Source organism: Hemitrygon akajei, chromosome 25 (assembly GCF_048418815.1).
Source record: "Hemitrygon akajei chromosome 25, sHemAka1.3, whole genome shotgun sequence".
Classification (NCBI taxonomy): domain Eukaryota; kingdom Metazoa; phylum Chordata; class Chondrichthyes; order Myliobatiformes; family Dasyatidae; genus Hemitrygon; species Hemitrygon akajei.
The window spans coordinates 17736527-17759216 of NC_133148.1; positions in this window are offsets into that span (position 1 = coordinate 17736527).

Below are 22690 nucleotides of genomic sequence, written 5' to 3' on the forward strand. Positions count from 1 at the left end.
CTCCTCCCACAGACCCCGGTATAAAGGCGATTGGAGGCACTGCTCCTCCCTCAGTCTCCAGGATGTTGTGTGGTGGGCTCTTGCTGCTAATCGTGGTCTCTTGCAGCTAATAAAAGCCTATCGTTCGCCTCCCGTCTCCGAGAGTTATTGATGGTGCATCAACCTGTTATAACATTCTGAAATATCCTTGTTCTGTTTTGATTTAGTTCTTTCTGTCGGTCTCCACAGAACTGCAGGGTCACAGGTGAGATTAAAGTGGAGAGGAAGCTGCTGGAAGCGACACCCTTTGCGTTCAGTCAAGGTAAATTTCACCGTGCAAGAATGAGTGGGTTTGCGGAATTCAGACGGAAGGCGCGGGGCGAAGAAGTGGGGACGTGTGGTGGAGGACGTTATGTGAAATGAGCTGAATCTTTTAGAGGTGGGCAGGAATGCGAGATAGAGATCGGAGTGGAATTTATGAGGAGAGGGCTGGGGAGCAGGGAGCACATTGAAGTGATTGTTAGAAGATTAGCTCCTGATAAATGAGTCAAGGGAGCAGCAGTTTGTGCTTAGGTACGAAGGGCAATCTGAAGAAGGGACAAGGGTACTTGACAATTTACAGCGGTCACCCTGAGGTGGATTACGACCGGGTCAAGGTCCTTCCAAGCTCTATTCCATTTATACACAATTCGATAACGGGACACTGGGAAGAATTTTGGGAGCGCATAGACTTCTGAGAGAGAGAAATTGCGAAGTACCTGTCATATGGTCAGCATTTTCAGATGGGGTGGGGGGTGTTGAAAATCAGTCCATGCACGTACTTCTGGTGTGTGGTTTGTTTCTTCACCCACAAATTTAGTTACATTGTCGAATTCTCTTCTTTTGCAACATTCGTTTCTTTCTGATTCCGAAAGACTTTCTTGCATCCGTTCCAGAGACTTCGGAGGCTGCACCCTGAAGTCATGCGATGCGATTAATATGCTAGGGGAAGCAACTACACCCTTCAAGTTACTTGTATTCCACTCCAGTCATCACTGTCTAACAAATCTTCTTTCTTTTTCAATCTTTTTATTATTATTATTAATATCAACATGATAAGATTAGTACATAAATAGTGGGATTACAAACTTACAAAGTTAAACTGAACATAAAAGGATACACAAGCAATAGTTACAATATAGTTAAGTCTTCCCAAATCATGAATGATACAAATATCATATAAACAAAACAAAACTAGGTATATCATATATATATATAAAAAAAAAGAAAAGAGAAAAAGAAAAATAATTAATCCTAAGAAAAACTAATCTAACAACCTAACACTAACTATTAAAGAGAAAAAAAGAAAAAAGAAAAGACGAAAAAAAAATTTCGTTTTTCCGATTTTGATATGTTGAGAGGATCGGAGTTGGCGACACTGATGATTTTGTACTTTTTTTTATATACACTATAAACAGCCCATTATTCAACAAATCTTCTTTACTTCCCCAGATTTCAGAGCGTCATAATGGTTAACTCGGCTAGTTGGGGTGCAAGATACTTCGATCCCTGGTCAGGAATCAATTCAACCAATCAGACGGGGAATGTGACCACACAGTCTTCCGACGATACGTTCGGCAGAACGTTGACGATCCTGGCGATTGGCGTCCTTATTTTAGTGGTAGTATTGGGCATTGCTGGGAACTCTCTTGCTCTGTGGCTCATCTTGCGACCAAAGAAGGTGTTGACAACAACTCACGTCCTCCTGCTTGATCTAATTATTATCGATTGTATGGATATCATGTCAGCCATTATTATGCTTCTATACCTCGTCCCGGGTTGGCAATTATACTTTCTGCATTGTGCTTCCTATTTTTTGTCTCTTGTCAACCTGTACGGCTGTCCGTCCTTCATGACCTTCATCGCCATCGACCAATACATTGCAGTTGTCCATCCAGTCATATTTCATGCGCGGAGAAGGCCCCGGAATTATGTCGCTCTCTCCGTTGTAATTTGGCTCTCAGTGTTGATCCTGATCATTCCCACCTTTTTCGTATTAATAAACACATTTACCGATAGTTCCATGTGCCAGAAAATGCAATCCGTATCGAGGGCATGGAAATTGTACTTATTATTCTCTAAGTTTATATTGTGTGTCATTCCAGTGCTGATCCTGCTAGTGTGCTATGCTCTTACAGCAAAGAAACTCGTGGACATTGGAAATGGGAAGGAGTCCATGGAGCTGATGAGGAAGCAGGTGCTGAAAACAATTGGGGCAATTTTGGTCTTTCTCCTCATCTGTTTTGTCCCGTATCACGTCAGCGAAATCTACGCCGGGGTCATGGATTTGCTGGACCCTGCGTATTCGGGCTTAAGGTTTTATAGGTGCTATGTTCAACCGTTTGTGTGGTTCCTTACCTCTTTCACGGCTTTCCTCAATCCCTTGCTGTATATCTTCAGGTCCAGGAACTTCCAATGGAGAAATCCCTGCTGTAGAGCATGCGGTTCGAAATAATGTTACACGAAAATACATTTGCAGTTGTTGAGTGGACAGTAGAATAAGTGCAGAAAGACACCGATAAAATGCATGCTTCCTGGGAATATGTTGCTTCAGTATATTAACAGTGTATGCTGGCTGGTCTTGCGCTTCCAAATCACTCGTAAAATGTAGAAGCTTCCGATTGATTGCCTGAAACTTAAAGGCATTTAGAAAGGATTCTACCTGCATGAGAATAGACCTGCTTCTCAGTCAATATACACGTATGCTTCTGTCAATAAAGCATAGAAAAAATAAGCAGTTTCATGACGTGTTCGTGTTTGGAATGGTGGTCGTGACAGGTCGGCGAGGGGATGCTTGTTATCCCGTGCATTGTCACTTCTCTATTTAATTCCTATTTACTCAGATCTAAAAATACGAGTCCGGAGCCTCGCGTCTCTGGCAACGTTTTAGAAGATGTCAAAAGTGTCCGACTTCAAAATATTAGTCGATCCCGACGCAGGGTTTCGACCCAAAAAGTCGACAATTCTACTTTCCCTTCGTGCAACCCCACCCCCAGTCCAGCCACCAACAGGCACCGCTCGGCCCGCTGAATCCCGCTAGCAGGTTATTTTTATCTCGCTTCAGCATATTAGGTTTAGGGTGCTGGGGATAACTTGTCACGTGTCAGATACAAGTTGACTCGAAATTGCAGTAAAGGTAAATGTTGGAAGCAAAAACGTAAATTTCAAACGTGCTATCTCGTTACCTTGTGCAAATATAATTGTCTCCTTGAAAATATATAAATAATTTGCTGTTGAGGGGAATAAAGATGTCATATTCTTATCCACACGAATGCCTCTTTATTTTTAATAATAATTCTCTTTGATGTTTGTACTAGTGATTGCATGATAGAGAGATTTTATCTTTAGCTAATTCCCTTTGCCCCATGGTGAATTTCCATCCCTGTAGTGATAGAGATAATTGGGGCTAACTGGTCGGAGAAGCGCGGACAAAAAAATGCGGAAATATTTGAGATACGAGATTGAATACAAAACTTGAGAGGAAAAGCAAACACGGACAGTTATCCATGTCGTACAGTATAGATGGGCCGAAACATTGTGAACAATTTGGAGAAGGAAGTCTGACAATCAAAACGGGAGTGCTGCGGGAACCACTTTGATTTTTTCTTCTCGTCAGGGGTTAAGACAGGCGGGACTGCGCAGGCGTGTGACGTCGGGCAGTGAAGCGCGGAAGTTTTAAAAGGAACACAGCCTCATACAGCGGGCAGCGGAGTGAGCTGGGAGCAGAGTGAAGGCTTGAGGGCTTTGGCTCAACGGGCTTAGACGGAAACTGGCGAGGCAAGGTAGTTTTAGTTTTCAATTTTTCCTGTTATTTGAGGAAAGGGGGAATTATGAGTGTGAGGGCAGCTTGTTGTTCTCGGTGTCGGTTGTGGGAGGTCCTGGAGTCTCCTAGCCTCTCGGACGTCCACATCTGCACCAGGTGCGCCGAGCTGCAGCTCCTAAGGGACCGTGTTAGGGAACTGGAGCTGCAGCTCGATGAACTTCGTCTGGTCAGTGACAGTGAGGAGTTGATAGAGAGCAGTTACAGGCAGGTGGTCACTCCAGGACCACGGGAGGCAGACAAGTGGGTCACGGTTAGGAGAGGGAAGGGGAAGAGTAAGGTATTAGAGAGTACCCCAGCGACTGTACCCTTTGATAATAAGTACTACTGTTTAGAGAACTGTTGGGGGGGGGGGGAGCAGCCTACCTGGGGGAAGCAACAGTGGCAGTGCCTCCGGCACAGAGTCAGGCCCTGTAACTCAGAAGGGTAGGGAAAGGAAGTGGAAGATTGTAGTAATAGGGGACGATAGTTAGGGGGTCAGATAGGCGATTCTGTGGACGCAGTCAGGAGAACCGGATGGTAGTTTGCCTCCCTGGTGCCAGGATCCGGGATGTTTCTGATCATGTCCAAGATATCCTGAAGTGGGAGGATGAGGAGCCAAAGGTCGTGGTACATATAGGTACTAATGACATAGGTAGGAAAAGGGAAGAGGTCCTGAAAGGAGAATATAGGGAGTTAGGAAGGGAGTTGAGAAGAAGGACTGCAAAGGTAGTAATCTCGGGATTACTGCCTGTGCCACGCGACAGTGAGAGTAGGAATGGAATGAGGTGGAGGATAAATGCGTGGCTGAGGGATTGGAGCAAGGGGCAGGGATTCAAGTTTCTGGATCATTGGGACCTTTTTTGGCCAGTACAAAAAGGACGGGTTGCACTTGAATCCTAGGGGTCCAATATCCTGGCGGGAATATTTGCTAAGGATACTGGGGAGACTTTAAACTACAATTGTTGGGGGGTGGGGGGAGAATCAAAATGAAGAGTGTAGAAGAGAGGAGGTTAGTTCACAAATAGAGAAAGCTTGTAGACAGTGTGAGAGGGAGGATAGGCAGGTGATAGAGAAAGGGAGCGCTCAGACCGAAGATGTAGGAGCGAAGGGAGAAAAATAAGATAGTAAAGTTGTTTGCACCGTTAGGGACAAACAGAGAGTAAGAGGTGGAGAATTTCTTAAATGCATTTATTTTAATGCTAGGAGCATTGTAACAAAGGTGGATGAGCTTAGAGCATGGATTGATACCTGGAAATATGATGTTGTAGCTATTAGTGAAACATGGTTGTAGGAGGGGTGTAATTGGCAACTAATTATTCCTGGATTTCGTTGCTTCAGGTGTGAGAGAATCGGAGGGGCAAGGGGGGGTATTGCATTGCTTGTCAGAGAAAATATTACAGCGGTGCTTTGGCAGGATAGATTAGAGAGCTCACCTAGGGAGACTATTTGGGTAGAATTGAGGAATGGGAAAGGTGTAGTAACACATAGGGGTGTATTATAGACCACCCAATGGGGAGCGAGAATTGGAGGAGCAAATTTGTAAGGAGATAGCAGATATTTGTAGTTAGCAGAAAGTTGTGATTGTGGGAGATTTTCATTTTCCACACATAGACTGGGAAGCCCATTCTGTAAAAGGGCTGGATGGTTTGGAGTTTGTAAAATGTGTGAAGGATAGTTTTTTGCAGCAGTACATAGAGGTACCAACTAGAGAAGGGGCAGTGTTGGAACTCCTGTGAGGGAATGAGATAGGTCAGGTGACGGGGGTATGTGTTGGGGAGCACCTCGGGTCCAGTGATCACAATGCTATTAGTTTAAATATAATTATGGAGAAGGATAGGTCTGGACCCAGGGTTGAGATTTTTGATTGGAGAAAGGCTAACTTTGAGGAGACGCGAAAGGATTTAGAAGGAGTGGATTGGGACAATGTGTTTTATGGGAAGGTTGTAATAGAGAAATAGAGGTCATTTAAAGGTGAAATGTTGAGGGTACAGAATCTTTATGTTCCTGTTAGGTTGAAAGGAAAGGTAAAAGTTTCAGAAAGCCATGGTTTTCAAGGGATATTGGAAACTTGGTTCGAAAAAAGAAAGAGATTTACAATAAATATAGGCAGCATGGAGTAAATGAGGTGCTCGAGGAATATAAAGAATGTAAAAAGAATCTTAAGAAAGAAATTAGAAAAGCTAAAAGAAGATAGGAGGTTGCTTTGGCAAATAAGGTGAAAATAAATCCGAAGGGTTTCTACAGTTATATTAATAGCAAAAGGATAGTGAGGGATAAAATTGGTCCCTTAGAGAATCAGAGTGGACAGCTATGTGTGGAACCAAAAGAGATGGGGGAGATTTTGAACAATATCTTTTCTTCAGTATTCACTAAAGAGAAGTATATTGAATTGTGTAAGGTAAGGGAAACAAGTAGGGTAGTTTTGGAAACTATGATGATTAAAGAAGAGGAAGTACTGGTGCTTTTAACGAATATAAAAGTGGATACGTTTCCAGATCCTGACAGAATATTCCCTAGGACCTTGAGGGAAGTTAGTGTAGAAATAGGTGGGGCTCTGACAGAAATATTTCAAATGTTATTAGAAACGAGGATGGTGCCGAGGATTGGCCTATTGCTCGTGTGGTTCCATTGTTTAAAAAGGGTTCTAAGAGTAAACCTAGCAATTATCAGCCTGTAAGTTTGACGTCAGTGGTGGGTAAATTAATGGAAAGTATTCTTAGAGATGGTATATACAATTATCTGGATAGACAGGGTCTGATTAGGAACAGTCAACATGGATTTGTGAGTGGAAGGTCATGTTTGACAAATCTTATTGAAATTTTTGAAGAGGTTTCTAGGAAAGTTGGCGAGGGTAAAGCAGTGGATGTTGTCTATATGGACTTCAGTAAGGCCTTTGACAAGGTTCCAGACGGAAGGTTAGTTAGGAAGGTTCAATCATTAGGTATTAATATTAAAGTAGTAAAATGGCTTCAACAGTGGCTGGATGGGAGACGCCAGAGAGTAGTGGTGGATAACTGTTTGTCAGCTTGGAGGCCGGTGACTAATGGTGTGCCTCAGGGATCTGTACTGGATCCAATGTTGTTTGTCATATACATTAATGATCTGGATGATGGGGTGGTAAATTGAATTAGTAAGTATGCAGATGATACTAAGATAGGTAGTGTTGTGGATAATGAAGTAGGTTTTCAAAGTTTGCAGAGAGAATTAGGCCAGTTAGAGGAGTGGGCTGAAAGATGGCAGATGGAGTTTAATGCTGATAGGTGTGAGGTGCTACATTTTGGTAGGACTAATCAAAATAGGACATACATGGTAAATGGTAGGGCATTGAAGAATGCAGTAGAACAGAGTGATCTAGGAGTAATGGTGCACAGTTCCCTGAAGGTGGGATCTCATGTGGATAGGATGGTGAAGACAGCTTTTGGTATGCTGGTCTTTATAAATCAGAGCATTGAGTATAGGAGTTGGGATGTAATGTTAAAACTATACAAGGCATTGGTAAGGCCGAATTTGGAGTATTGTGTACAGTTCGGGTCACCGAATTATAGGAAATATGTCAACAAAATAGAGAGAGTACAGAGAATATTTACTAGAATGATACCTGGGTTTCAGCACCTAAGTTACAGAGAAACGTTGAACAAGTTAGGTCTTTATTCTTTGAAGCATGGAAGGGTGAGGGAGGACTTGATTGACATATTTAAAATTATGAGGGGGATAGATAGAGTTGACGTGGATAGGCTTTTTTTCCATTGAGAGTAGGGGAGATTCAAACAAGAGGACATGAGTTGAGAGTTAGGGGGCAAAAGTTTAGGGGTAACACGAGGGGGAAATTCTTTACTCAGAGAGTGGCAGCTGTGTGGAAGGAGCTTCCAGTAGAAGTGGTAGAGGCAGGTTCGATGTTGCCATTTTTAAAAAAATTTGGATAGGTATATGGACAGGAAAGGAATGGAGGGTTATGGGCTGAGTGCAGGTCGGTGGGACTAGATGAGAGTAAGCGTTTGGCACGGACTAGAAGGACCGAGATGGCCTGTTTCCGTGCTGTAATTGTTATATGGTTATATGGACATTAATAAGTATGCATATATTATACGCACAGGTGTGCTAGCCATATATACAAGAAGAGGTAATTTTGCAACTCTGTAAAACCCTGTTTGGACCACTATTGGATTATTGTGTTCAGTTATGGTCGACTCATTACAGAAGAGACGTGAAAGCTTTGGAGAGTTTGCAGGGGAGATTTACCAAGATGCTACCTGGATTAGACAGCATGTCTTATGAGGACAGGCTGAGATAGCTTTGGCTTTTTACCCTAAAGCGAAGGAGGATGAGAGGTGATTGGACAGTGGTATAGAGGTTGTTAAGAGAAATACAGTACATCGAATGGAAAGCCAGAGATTTTTGCCAGAGTGGAAATGGGTAATACAGGGGTATAATTTTAACGTGATTTGAGGAAAATATAGGGGATTCCAGAAGTAAGCTTTTTACACAGTAAGTGATGATTGTGTGGAATGTCCAGCCAGGACAGCAGCAGAGGAAGAAATGTTAGGGGCATTTAAGGAACTCTTCGATGGGCACATGGACGATAGAAAAAAATGAAGAGCTTTGTAGGAGGGAAGGGTTAGATTAATCTTAGAGCAGTTTAAAGGATCAGCACAACATCGTGGGCAGAAGGGTCTGTACTGTGCTGCATTGCTCAGTGTTGTAGAACTGTGAAGCTAAAGTGGTAAGTGAAGTCATGCAGAGCCATTTAGGCATCCACAAACAAGTGAGAATAACACTGTCCTGGGCAAATGAATTAATTTGAATACAGGTGCATGGGCTAGCTTGGTATATCCGCGTTTGTTTGCAAGCTTTAGGATTTGTTTGCAATTTAGGATTGATGTCACTTTGAAACTATGAAAATCTCAGTGTACACAAATTCCTGACCTGCTGCAGAATACAAGGTCAATTGTCATTAACTAGTGATTTGAACCAATAACCCGGGTTGAAACTCTAACCCAAATGTCATCATTTAAAACCCCTATTCTCTACCGGGTATAAAGTGTCCATGGTTACTATTTCTCTGAAAAGTATATAAACCTACACAGTTTTCTGGGCAATAATTATGCTTCAGCTAACACTCCAGAAACATTGATTTTGTCATTTACGACTATTATGATTGAACATTTCATTAACAATGAAGAGGCCAGCAGACGTGAGGCGAGCAGAGGTGGAGGCAGAGGCGGGGTCCAAGCAAAGTTAAGACGTGACCAAGAACGAGGAAAGACTTGGTGTTTCTTCAATTTAAATGCCGGCAACAATTGAAAAGGTCGGGTACAGGTTGAATTGTAGCGGCGGAATCTGGGTCCCAGCGTGGTTCGAGAGCAAAGTGCGACACAATGTTTGGATGATATAAGCGCCAGGCCAGATTGAAAAGGTCAGAGTATCAGGACCAGAGGCGATTGATGGGTTGACTCTGCCCGGTTAAGCTCTCTTCTCCGCGACGTTTACTCAGTTCTGCGCTGAACTGAGGCTGTGGCCTGCTGGGGCTTCAGCGATGCCGACTTTGTGTCTTTCGTAAAATTTCAGTTCTAAAAGCTATTTGCTTACTTTTATTGTTTGCAAGATTTTTCCCTTTTCTATCTGCATATTGGGTGTTTGATGGTCTTTTTTAAAATGGGTTCCTTTTGGGTTTTCAGGCTGTCTGCAAAGAGACGCATCTCAAAGAGTTCCACTGTATATAGACTTTGACAATAAATGGATGAACTTTGAAAATGTACCTGGTTATGTGCGAGACATCTAACACGCAGAAAGAATGGTAAACTTATACAAAAGAACATATTCCGGGCTTGCAGAGTTGCTGGAGAGGAGCCCTAGCCTGGAGATAGTGTTATCAGTGATTAATTGGACCTGAGAACTTTCACTCACTTCGCAATCATATGTTATATACCCTGTACAACCTCTGTCGCTGACTGCTCTAAAACTGCAGCTCGGAATTGTTAGTTTATGCAATTATTGATCAGCTGAAATCAGGTGCACTTTCTCGATGTTAGGACTCCGATTTATTCCGGGGTTGGCCACCGGGAGCAGACATAGTGCCCTAAGAGCTTTTTCAGAACTGATTAAATTCTCGTTATTGATCGTTGACTGTATATGTTCCGAATTAACGTCTGTATATTTAAATCCTGTTTCCTGTACCTTATTTTGCTCAGGCTTAATGTATGATCTCATAAGTAGCAAGCGCCTCTGGTACTTTTGTTTTTTTGGGTCTTTTCTGTATTTTAATGTCATTTCTGGATCTTACTTGTGCATCAAGATCTTGGAATACTGAATTTGTGTTTGGATTTCTGCATGTTTGAGTTGGACTATTTGCCTGTTTTCGCCCATGTCTGTTTTTTGACCGTCTTGGCTTAAAACAAAGTTAAAGTCCTGATTTTGAATCCGCACATCAGCTTCTGTCTGCATCGTGGTTTCTACAAAGTGGCTTCACTCATTATCCTCAGTGGTACAGTGATACAGTGCTGGACTTCCAACGCACAATTGAGCTTGATTTCTGATCGAGACATTTCCCTTACAGTAAGACGGAGCCACTTCATGGACCCGGTGGAGACGAACCCACCTCACCCTGGCCCTCCTGACTTTGACCATCTCCTTGCTGCTGTGAACAGTCAAGAAACTACGATGGGGAGGGATGATCGAGCTTTGTCCAGACAGAAGCTGTGGTTACTGGGCATGGACAGCTGCTTGCTGAACAGGATGCCCTCCAGGACCTCATGGTCTCTGGTGCAGAGGGCAGTTTCATGGGCATTTCCCTTGTGCACAATCTTCTCACTCCCTCACCAGTCTAGAAAACCCGTTGGTTGCAACTGCCCTAGATGGAAGTGTTCATCACCTCACTATCCCCTTGCACCTTTCCATTATAAATTATAAAAAAAAAACGTGTTTCATCTCATCCACTCGCCTGAATTACCTGTTACCCTGGATTCCCATGGTTAACTTGCCACAACCCACACATTGACTGGTCTATCTGACTGTAATTGAGCGGAGGCCTACTCATCATGTTACCTACCATTCTCCACAGCTTGTTCTACATCTCCCCGAGTCTTCTGATCCTCGCGAGGCTTTGCCAAGTTGGCCTTCACTAGTGAGGGGACTGTGTACAGAAGTTGGAAAGTTGTGCTGCAGTTATACAAGGCATTGGTGAGGCTGCATTTGGAATATTGAGTTCAGTTTTAGGTAAGATGGTGATAAGCTGGAGAATAATACGGGAAACATTTACAGGGATGTTTCCAGGACTCAGACTGAGTTATAGACAGAGGGTGAGCAGGCAAGGACTTCATTCCTTGGAACTAGGAATCTGAGAGGTGATCTTATTGAAGTGTATAAAATCATGAGGGGTATAGATAGAATGAAATCTTTTCCACAGGGTTGGGGAATCAAGAACTAGACAACACAAGCTTAGGGTGAGAGGGGAGAGATTTCATAGGAAACTGAGGGGCAGCTTTTTCACCCAGAGTGGTCAGTGTATGGAATGAGCTGCCAGAGGAAGTCGTTGTGGCAAATACATTAACAGTATTTAAAACGTACTCATACCGGTACTTTTATAAGAAAGGGGAGAGGGAGGGAGGGAGGGAGGGGGAGAGAGAGAGAGAGAGAGAGAGAGAGAGAGAGAGAGAGAGAGAGAGAGAGGAGAGAGAGAGAGAGAGAGAGAGAGAGAGAGAGAGAGGAGAGAGAGAGAGAGAGAGAGAGAGAGAGAGAGAGAGGAGAGAGAGGAGAGAGGAGAGAGAGAGAGAGAGAGAGTAGAGAGAGAGAGAGAGAGAGACCACAAGCAGGCGAATGGAGCTAGCTTTAATGATAGGGCAGGTTTTCATACTTGATGTCTGAACATATATCCTCCAACACCACATCCTGATGTATTCATCTTGATTCATATGACAACAACCTTCAGCATTAAGGATTGGAGCACTAGATTCATATAGGTATAAAAAACCAAATACATTTTTCACTCCAATTGCCAATTAAGATCTCCATCCTAGCTAGTGCCATTTGCACATATGTGGTCTAGATCCCTCTTGAATCTTTCTTTATCTTTCTTTATCGGTATACCTTTTCTGTTAATGTACCAGCCTCAACAACTTGCTGTAGCTGCTCATTCAATATCCTAGCCACTCTCTGACTGACTGTTGCCCCTCAAGTTCCTATTAAATCTCTCCCTTTTCACCCTACCCTCTAATTCCTGATTCCCAAACCCTGGGGAACAGACTGTGTACATTCACTCTATGGTATTATACATCTCTATAAGATCATCCCTCATTCTTCTTCTACACTGAATACACTCCAATAGCAAATCATCACGTCTTGGAAAAACTACCACCGGTTTCTCATCTTTGGGTCTACATGATGGTCCCAGCAGCACTGTGAAATGACATGCATCAGAAGGGCTGCAGTCGTCTGAATAGGTGCTTCACCACTACTCTGTCAAGGGAAATCATGATGGAAAATGCATGTACAGTTGTCTAGTCCCAAAAATAATTAATAAGTTGTCAAAAGCATTAATAAATGGTGGTGTTGAGGATTATCCTCGGGGAAGATAGAGATTAGGCATGAAAAGACATAATGAATTAGCCTTAATAGCTGCAAAACTGGGTGGGTTTCCATAAAATCATTCAGAATTCTAGCAAGTATCTAAAGGACAGAGAATGTGAAGATAATTCTATGCACTCATTTGAAAATCAGATTGACACTTTTTCAAAATGGAATAAAACCAGAAAACGGTGAAGATAGTCAACAGATCAGGCAACATCTGTGAAAGGAAAACTGTTACTGGTTTAAGTCCATTTTACATCTGTCTTCTTAGTGTTTCTTCTTGATGCTACAGATGTGCCTGTGATAATGCCAGAAGCAAGATTTTTTATTGCACTTGTGCATGCAGTACATGTAGCAAAAATTATCTTGACTGACCCAGTGAGGACAGAAGGCATTAAAGAACTAGGTGGATTTTTACACTGTCATTATTACCATAGTGTTCCTTTAAATTCAAATATATGTAATTGTTTGAATTTAAATTCCCTAGCTAATTGCTGGCACCTGAAATCATATTTCTGAATAAATGGTCCGAGCCTCCTGATGAAATTTGATAAACAGCAACACGCCAATCTACACAAATCCCCATGGCCCCATTCACACTCATCGTCAACCTCCGGGCTAAGCGGTTTTTCAATTTTAAAAGTCTGTTTTTTTCAAAGCTCTCCCAGGTGTTAGGCATTTAGACAATGGCAGGAACAAGCAGGGAATGGAGGAATATAGAACACAGATGTGCAGTTTAAATTGGCATCGATGCAGAATACATTTCTGTTCTGTACTGTTCTACGTTAAGTCCCTGAAGTCTCCAACTTATGATCCTTTGGAGCTCTTGGCAATTCCACCATTTGGAAGGCACTCTGAACTATGGAGGTGGTGCCTGGGTGTTGGGAGATCAGCAGCTAACTTGCAATTAGGAATGAAAAACAGAGACTCTAGAATTGGGAAAGGATTAAGGACAGCAACAAATGGTCAACAAGAGTGTTACTCAGCAACGGAGCTCCTTGCTATAGAACGTGGAACGATGAAGGACAGAAATAAGCCCTTCAGGCCGTGATGCCTGCACCAAACCAGAGGCCAAATTAAACTGAATCCCTTCTGCCTACACATCATCCATATCCCTCCATTCACTGCATAATGTGCAAGGAATGGAAGGACATAAATTATGTTCAGGTCTATCCTACTTGCCTCCACCACTACTCCCAACAGCCCAATCCAGTCACCTATCACTCGTCCTGTAAAAAAAATTGTCCTATCCATCGCCTTAAACTTTCCTCTCATACCTTCCATGCACGTCCTCTAGTATTTGCCGCTTCTACACTATGAAAAGGATTGTGACCATCTGCCCAATGACTGAGCTTCAATAATCCTCTGGACCTCAGGGGCGAAAGAAAACATTCAACTCTGCTCTAGAGTAGAAGGTTTGGAGATGATACAGCGGAGATTTGCCAGGATGCTGCGTGGATCAGAGAGCACATCTTATTAGGATAAATTTAGTGCACTGGGATTTTTCTATTTGGAGTGAAGGAGGATGAGAGACGGCTTGATAGGGGTGTACATGACAAAAAAGGCATAGATCAAGTGGATAGCCAGAGACTGTTTTTTTCTAGGTGGAAATGATTAACACCAGGGGTCATAACTGGAAAATATAGGGGGATGTCAGATGTTTTTACACAGTGAATGGAGAGCTAATGGAATGCCCTGTAAGGAGCAGTGGCAGGGGCAGAAAAATTTGGGATATTTATGAAACACTTGGATCGGTAGTTGGACGATAGAGAAATGGAAGCTACGTAAGAGGGAATGGTTCGATAGATCTTAGAGTAAGAAGCATGATGGGGGGCCGAAGGGCCTGTACTGTGCTGGTAATAATCCATGACTGTCTAAAAGGTTGAGAATATTCTCTGAAAGATGATTATTTCTTTAAATCTCCTCCATGCTGAGACCCCAGATTTTATGCTTACGAGATGTGTGCAGCATGTTTTGTGTGCTTGTAAATTATCACTGATAATGGGAGAGGTGTACTGCCGTGGCCACGAAAACATGGTGCAAACTCAGTCAGGGCAGGTGACTTCAAAAAGCCAAAAGAAATGCAGATACAGGTCCTCCCCAGTTTCTGAACACCAGATTCAGTTACAGCCAGTGTATGCATACGAGCTTTTGGGAGACAAGTGAAACAGATGGGGATGGATTTACCAGCAGCTGTGGGACTGCAGTTACTTCTGCTGGGTGGGAATGAGACAACTCCACTTGCCTTCTGCAGCGCTGGCTTGAGCTGAGCAGAGCTGGTATCCCACTCTTCCCAAGCCTGCCCACCCTCCCATCACGACTGGTTCATTCATCATTTCCCATGCATTGTTTTTTTTCTTCATTTCTCACTTACAAACAGTTTGGTTCACAAAGATTTCTCACGAATGTAATCCAATTGTAACCTGGCTCTGCCTTTACTGGAAAGCTGAAATAGAAACTGGAAGTGACTAGAATACTCAGTAAGTCAGCACCCGGAGAGGGAAGCAGTCAGTGTCTCAAGTAATTGACCTCAGCAGCAGTGATTTAGTGACAGTGCTTTTCCAACTTCTGACATTTCCCTTTAGCTCCTGGCCTCAATTTCAATCCCTATCCTGGGGCAATGTGTTGCAAATATTTTATATTATATATTATGGAAAATATCACTGAGCTGACAGTGACAGATAGTCTCTGACTGTTAGAGGGGTTAAGACACAGAGAAACAAGAAGCAGCAGCATTGGAACAGGGGAAACTTCCTTACACCGAATGTTGAAACCCAGAGGAATCCACCTCCAGGGTTAACAAACGAGTGGTAAGTTTCCACGGTCAGTACTGGTCCTTGTGCGAGTCGTTAATACCTTGTAACACTTAACTTAATATTTTCCAGTTCCAGGCAAATTTCCAGCAATTATTGCTGTAAATATACTTTTTGAATTCGATGTTCATACCAAGTGGCTGGAGACTACCCAGTCGGTAGATGAGGTGTTGCTCCTCCAACCTGAGTTTGGCCTCATCGTGGTAGTAGAGGAGGCCGTGTATGGACATATCAAAAATAATGTTTCCCATGTTGTGGGATCTACTACTGAAGGGCTCATTTTTGTGAAAAGGAAACAAGATGTGAACCTAGGAAAGTTCAGAATCAGAATTAGGTTTATTATAACTGATGTCGTGAAATTTGTTGTTCTGCAGCAGCAGTACAGCTCATAGACTATAATATACTAATATTCCCTGCATACTAGATGCAACCATGGTACCTCTGAGGAAATTTGGTTGTCAAATCTCCTCAATATCCTAATGAAGTACAGCCATTGGCATGCTTTCTTCGTAACTGCATCAAGATGTTGGACCCAGGATAAGACTTCAGAGGCGCTGACACCCAGTAACTTGAAACTTCTCACCTTCTTCACTGCTGGTGTAGCTGAATCATTTAATATTTCCAAAATGGTTATAGAAAGATTTTTATACTCTTGTACAGTCGAGAACTGTATGGAAACGGGTAGGAAAGTTGGCCAGAGGCCAGACCAACATTCACTCTATTTTGTTTTACAGCTGTGAAGACCAGCCATTGCTCTGACCAGGAAAGTTTTATATGGCCCGAAAACTGTAGGGCACTTCAAATGTTTCTTTTTGTAATATGCACACTATGAATACTTAGAATGAGAAAACAATCACACACTTCAGATTTTATTTAATTGAGGGGCAATGAAATACTGTATAACAAAGAACACCTTTCAAGTTTTGTCAACTTTTTTGAACAGCATCCAATTGCAGCCATGCGGCCACAGAGGCTACGTGCGCAGGAGCATTTTAGTTACTGCGCACCTGAGCTGCTTAGAAGGAACAGTGAACACCAGAGTACACCAGAAATATGAACCTGTAACTCAGCAGTCCTATCATACTCTGGTGGAAAGACTTACAAGTACAATGCTCTCCATCCAGCATTGTCACCTCCCAGAGTATGCCCATGATGGAGAGACTGCATCTCAGCAGTCCGGTCTGCTCCCTCATCTCTACCAACCTGGAACCAAAGTTGCAGCAGGAAAGATACACTAGCCCAAGACCACCAACGCTGGAACACTCAAACATCACTAGCAAAGTTCTACTCTGTCAGTACCTTCCCCGACAGCTTCCAATATGTAGGGGCCTCAGCAAACTCTGGACTGTCTTGATGTTCACCTGTGAAAGGACCTCTGGCATTCTTTGAAAAATCACACGGAGTCTGGTGCAGTGACTATCAGAGGGCAGCTCTAGAGGAGCTGCTCACAGCTCTACTGGCCTTAGGGGCTGTCTCTGTGCATTTACTGGCCACTGACACGCAAGAAATAGTTCATTCTTCCCCATCTGCACTTCAAAAAATGTAAAATCATTCAGCTACAGTGTGTGAGCTCCAGGTCATTGACCTTGTTGCCGTGTAGGAAGTTTATTTTTCAGATGGTGCTGGGCTGTGGTCTGTATGGAGCTTGTGGCTCAGACAGAGCTGGTTTTTAAGTTTGTAAGGGTGGTTTTGGGGGAAGAGAGGAGAGTTGGAGGTCAGGTGAGGGATTAGAGATAGTAACGTGGGAAGTTACAGGGCAGATTAGTGTTGTCAAATTAGAGTTTAGAGGCAGGGATGTTGAGGTGTTAGAGGTCAGGCCACTGCTCAGCATTCCGTTTTTGAAGTCCAGGGACATAGATGGGCGATAAGGGACATAGATGGGCGATGAGGGACATAAATGGGCGATGAAGGACATATATGGGCGATAAGGGACATAGATGGCCGATAAGGGACATAGATGGGCGATGAGGGACATAGATGGGCGATAAGGGACATAGATGGGCGATGAGGAACATAGATGGGCGATGAGGGACATAGATGGGCGATGAGGGACATAAATGGGCGATGAAGGACATAGATGGGCGATAAGGGACATAGATGGGCGATAAGGGACATAGATGGGCGATGAGGGACATAGATGGGCGATGAGGGACATAGATGGGCGATGAAGGACATAGATGGGCGATGAAGGACATAGATGGGCGATGAGGGACATAGATGGGCGATGAAGGACATAAATGGGCGATGAAGGACATAGATGGGCGATGAGGGACATAGATGGGCGATAAGGGACATAGATGGGCGATGAGGGACATAGATGGGCGATGAAGGACATAGATGGGCGATAAGGGACATAGATGGGCGATGAGGGACATAGATGGGCGATGAAGGACATAGATGGGCGATGAGGGACATAGATGGGCGATGAGGGACATAAATGGGCGATGAAGGACATAGATGGGCGATAAGGGACATAGATGGCCGATAAGGGACATAGATGGGCGATGAGGGACATAGATGGGCGATAAGGGACATAGATGGGCGATGAGGAACATAGATGGGCGATAAGGGACATAGATGGCCGATAAGGGACATAGATGGGCGATGAGGGACATAGATGGGCGATGAGGGACATAAATGGGCGATAAGGGACATAGATGGGCGATGAAGGACATAGATGGGCGATGAGGGACATAGATGGGTGATAAGAGACATAGATGGGCGATGAGGGACATAGATGGGCGATAAGGGACATAGATGGGTGATAAGGGACATAGATGGGTGATAAGGGACATAGATGGGTGATAAGGGACATAGATGGGTGATAAGGGACATAGATGGGCGATGAGGGACATAGATGGGTGATAAGGGACATAGATGGGTGATAAGGGACATAGATGGGTGATAAGGGACATAGATGGGCGATGAGGGACATAGATGGGTGATGGGACATAGATGGGCGATGAGGGACATAGATGGGCGATGAAGGACATAGATGGGCGATGAGGGACATAGATGGGTGATAAGGGACATAGATGGGCGATGAGGGACATAGATGGGTGATGGGACATAGATGGGCGATGAGGGACATAGATGGGCGATGAAGGACATAGATGGGCGATGAGGGACATAGATGGGTGATAAGGGACATAGATGGGTGATAAGGGACATAGATGGGTGATAAGGGACATAGATGGGTGATAAGGGACATAGATGGGCGATGAGGGACATAGATGGGTGATAAGGGACATAGATGGGTGATAAGGGACATAGATGGGTGATAAGGGACATAGATGGGCGATGAGGGACATAGATGGGCGATGAAGGACATAGATGGGTGATAAGGGACATAGATGGGTGATAAGGGACATAGATGGGCGATGAGGGACATAGATGGGCGATGAAGGACATAGATGGGCGATAAGGGACATAGATGGGCGATGAGGGACATAGATGGGCGATGAAGGACATAGATGGGCGATAAGGGACATAGATGGGCGATGAGGGACATAGATGGGCGATAAGGGACATAGATGGGCGATGAGGGGGATAAATGGGCGATGAAGGACATAGATGGGCGATAAGGGACATAGATGGGCGATGAAGGACATAGATGGGCGATAAGGGACATAGATGGGCGATGAGGGACATAGATGGGCGATAAGGGACATAGATGGGCGATAAGGGACATAGATGGGCGATGAAGGACATAGATGGGCGATGAGGGACATAGATGGGCGATGAGGGACATAGATGGGCGATAAGGGACATAGATGGGCGATGAGGGGGATAAATGGGCGATGAAGGACATAGATGGGCGATAAGGGACATAGATGGGCGATGAAGGACATAGATGGGCGATAAGGGACATAGATGGGCGATGAGGGACATAGATGGGCGATAAGGGACATAGATGGGCGATGAGGGACATAGATGGGCGATGAAGGACATAGATGGGCGATGAGGGACATAAATGGGCGATGAGGGACATAGATGGGCGATGAGGGACATAGATGGGCGATGAGGGACATAGATGGGCGATGAGGGACATAAATGGGCGATGAGGGACATAGATGGGCGATGAGGGACATAGATGGGCGATGAGGGACATAAATGGGCGATGAGGGACATAAATGGGCGATGAGGGACATAGATGGGCGATGAGGGACATAGATGGGCGATGAAGGACATAGATGGGCGATGAGGGACATAGATGGGCGATGAGGGACATAGATGGGCGATGAAGGACATAGATGGGTGATAAGGGACATAGATGGGCGATGAGGGACATAGATGGGCGATAAGGGACATAGATGGGCGATGAGGGGGATAAATGGGCGATGAAGGACATAGATGGGCGATAAGGGACATAGATGGGCGATGAAGGACATAGATGGGCGATAAGGGACATAGATGGGCGATGAGGGACATAGATGGGCGATAAGGGACATAGATGGGCGATAAGGGACATAGATGGGCGATGAAGGACATAGATGGGCGATAAGGGACATAGATGGGCGATGAGGGACATAGATGGGCGATGAAGGACATAAATGGGCGATGAGGGACATAGATGGGCGATGAGGGACATAGATGGGCGATGAGGGACATAGATGGGCGATGAGGGACATAAATGGGCGATGAGGGACATAGATGGGCGATGAGGGACATAGATGGGCGATGAAGGACATAGATGGGCGATGAAGGACATCCGCATTCCAGGCCTCCACTCTGCACTCAGAGGCCAGTGACATGGTCAGGTGGTGTAGGAGATCTAAAGGCTTCCACTCCAGGTTCGAAGGCTGGAGACCAGAACTCCATGTGACGAGGAGGCATGAGGCCCCCTCATTCAAGCCTGGAGCTCGGGGTCCTGAGGTCAACACCAAAATCTGAGCCTAAAGGTGGGCTGGTAGTCCAGAGGTCGAGCCTGGTGGCTGAAGTCTGGAGATGGAGTTGAGTGTGTGGGTGGGTGAGAGGGAGAGTTGGAGGGAAGAAGGGGGCTTGTTTTGCTGTTGTTTGGTTGCATATTGTGTTCTGTATTGTTCTGCCAAGCATTGCAGGCATGGAATGTGTGGTGACACGTTGGTTGTTAATGTAAATGACACATTCACTACACATTTCAATGTTCACACGATCAATAAATCTGAATCAGAAAGTTGGGTGTCAAGGGATCCTTATACTCATACACTATGGCTTATTGAGAAAGTAAGGAGGCATGGGATCCAAGGGGAATATAGCAATTCACTGTGGATCCAGAAAGAGTGGTTGCAGATGGGTCATAATCTGCATGAAGGTCGGTGACCAGTGGAGTGCCTCAGGGATCTGTTCTGGGACCCCTTACTCTTCGTGATTTTTATAAATGACCTGAATGAGGAAGTGGAGGGATGGGTTAGTAAATTTGCTGATGGCACAAAGGTTGGGGGTGTCATGGATAGTGTGGAGGGCTGTGGGGCCAATGGGACATTGATAGGAGGCAAAATTGGGCTGAGAAGTGGCAGATGGAGTTCGATCCAGGTAAGTGTGAGGTGGTTCATTTTGGTAGGTCAAATATGATGGCAGAATATACTTTTAATGGTAAGACTCTTGGCAGTGTGGAGGATCAGAGGACTCTTGGGGTCCAAGTCCATAGAACACTCAAAGCTGCTATGCAGATTGACTCTGTGGTTAAGAAGGCATACGGTGCATGGGCCTTCATCAATCGTGGGATTGAATTTAAGAGCCTAGAAGTAATGTTGCAGCTACATAGGACCCTGGTCAAACCCCATTTGGAGTACTGTGCTCAATTCTGGTTGCCTCACTACAGGAAGATTTCCGGCATCTGCAGATCTTTCTCTTTGAGATCTGTAGAGAATAGTTTGCAACAAGTTGCCACACTCCAGTATTATTGTTCTCTGATTAATGTTAATTAAAGTTATAGGTACATCAAGTTAGTGCAGAGAGAAACAAATTTCTGGTCAAGAGTAGAGAGGTCATGTTGCAACTCCACAAATCTCTGGTGGGACCACACTTAGAGTATTGTGTTCAGTTCTGGTCACCTCATTATAGGAAGGATGTGGAAGCTATGGAGAGGGTGCAGAGGAGATTTACCAGGATGGTCCCTGGATTGGAAAACAAGTCTTAAGAGGCAAGGTTAGCAGAGCTGGGACTTTTCTCTTTGTACCATAGAGGGATGAGAGGGGACTTGATAGAGGTCTACAAGATTATGAGAGGCATAGATAGGGTGAATAGTCAGTACCTGTTTCCCAGGGTATGAATAGCAAACACCAGAAGGCAAACACCAGAAGGCAAAAGTTAAGGGAGGGAAGTTTAGGGGAGACATCAGGGGTAAGTTTTTTACACAGAGGGTTGTGAGTGCCTGGAATGACTTGTCAGGGATGGTGGTGGAGGCTAAAACATTAGGGGTATTTAAGGGCCTACTGGACAGGCACATGGATGAAAGGAAAATAGAGGGTTACAGGATAGTGTGGGTTTAGTGCTTTTTTTTAAAGGAATATATGGGTCGGCACAATATCGAGGGCCAAAGGGCCTGTATTGTGCTGTAGTGTTCTAGTGTCTAGTGTCTAGGAAGGACATGGAAACCGTAGCAAGGATGCAGAGCAGATTTACAAGGATGTTTCCTGGATTGGGGAGTATGCCTTATGAAAACAGTTTGAGTGAACTCGGCCTTTTCTCCTTGGAGCGACAGAGGATGAGAGGTGACCTGATAGAGTTGTATAAGATAATGAGAGGCATTGATGGTGTGGATAGTCAGAGGCTTTTTCCCAGGGTTGAAATGGCTAGCATTAGAGGGCATAGTTTTAAGGTGCTGGGGAGTAGGTACAGAGGAGAAGTCAGGGGTAAGTTTTTTTACACAGAGAGTGGTGAGTGCGTGGAATGGGCTGGCAGCAGTGGTGGAGGCAGAAACGGTAGGGTTTTTTAAGAGACTCCTGGATGGCTACATGGAGCTTAGAAAGATAGAGGGATATGGGTAAAGTGCCTGTAATGTGGGCCAAAGGGCCTGTATTGTGCTGTATGTTTTCTACGTTAAACACGGATATACAGTAGTCAACGACCTCCAGTGCAGAAAACCAACAAAACGAGGGGGAACTTTAAAAGTTCATTGTTACATTCCCACACATTTACAGCCATAGACTTTCCAGAATTACTTTGCAAACATAATTCTTTTTGAAAATTCATTACAAGAATAGATTGTATGCAATGCAGAACACTAATGCCAACATCATGGTCCTCCTGTTCCATTATATTAGCACATCATCAGTTGGCATTCATTTGCAAACCTGAAGGAAATGACTCATCTGGAGTGTGGCAGTGGCAGAAAGAGCCCAAACCCTCCTTTCTCCATGCAGTTCTTGGCGATGGCAGCATCCAGCTTCAGTGTGCCCCCTCACACATAGTACACATAGACCTCTGGTTCCACTCACCAATTCCCTCTCAGCTGTGAGAACTGAGAACTCAGCCAGCTCCGTTACGGGCACAAGCCTCTCCACCATTGAGT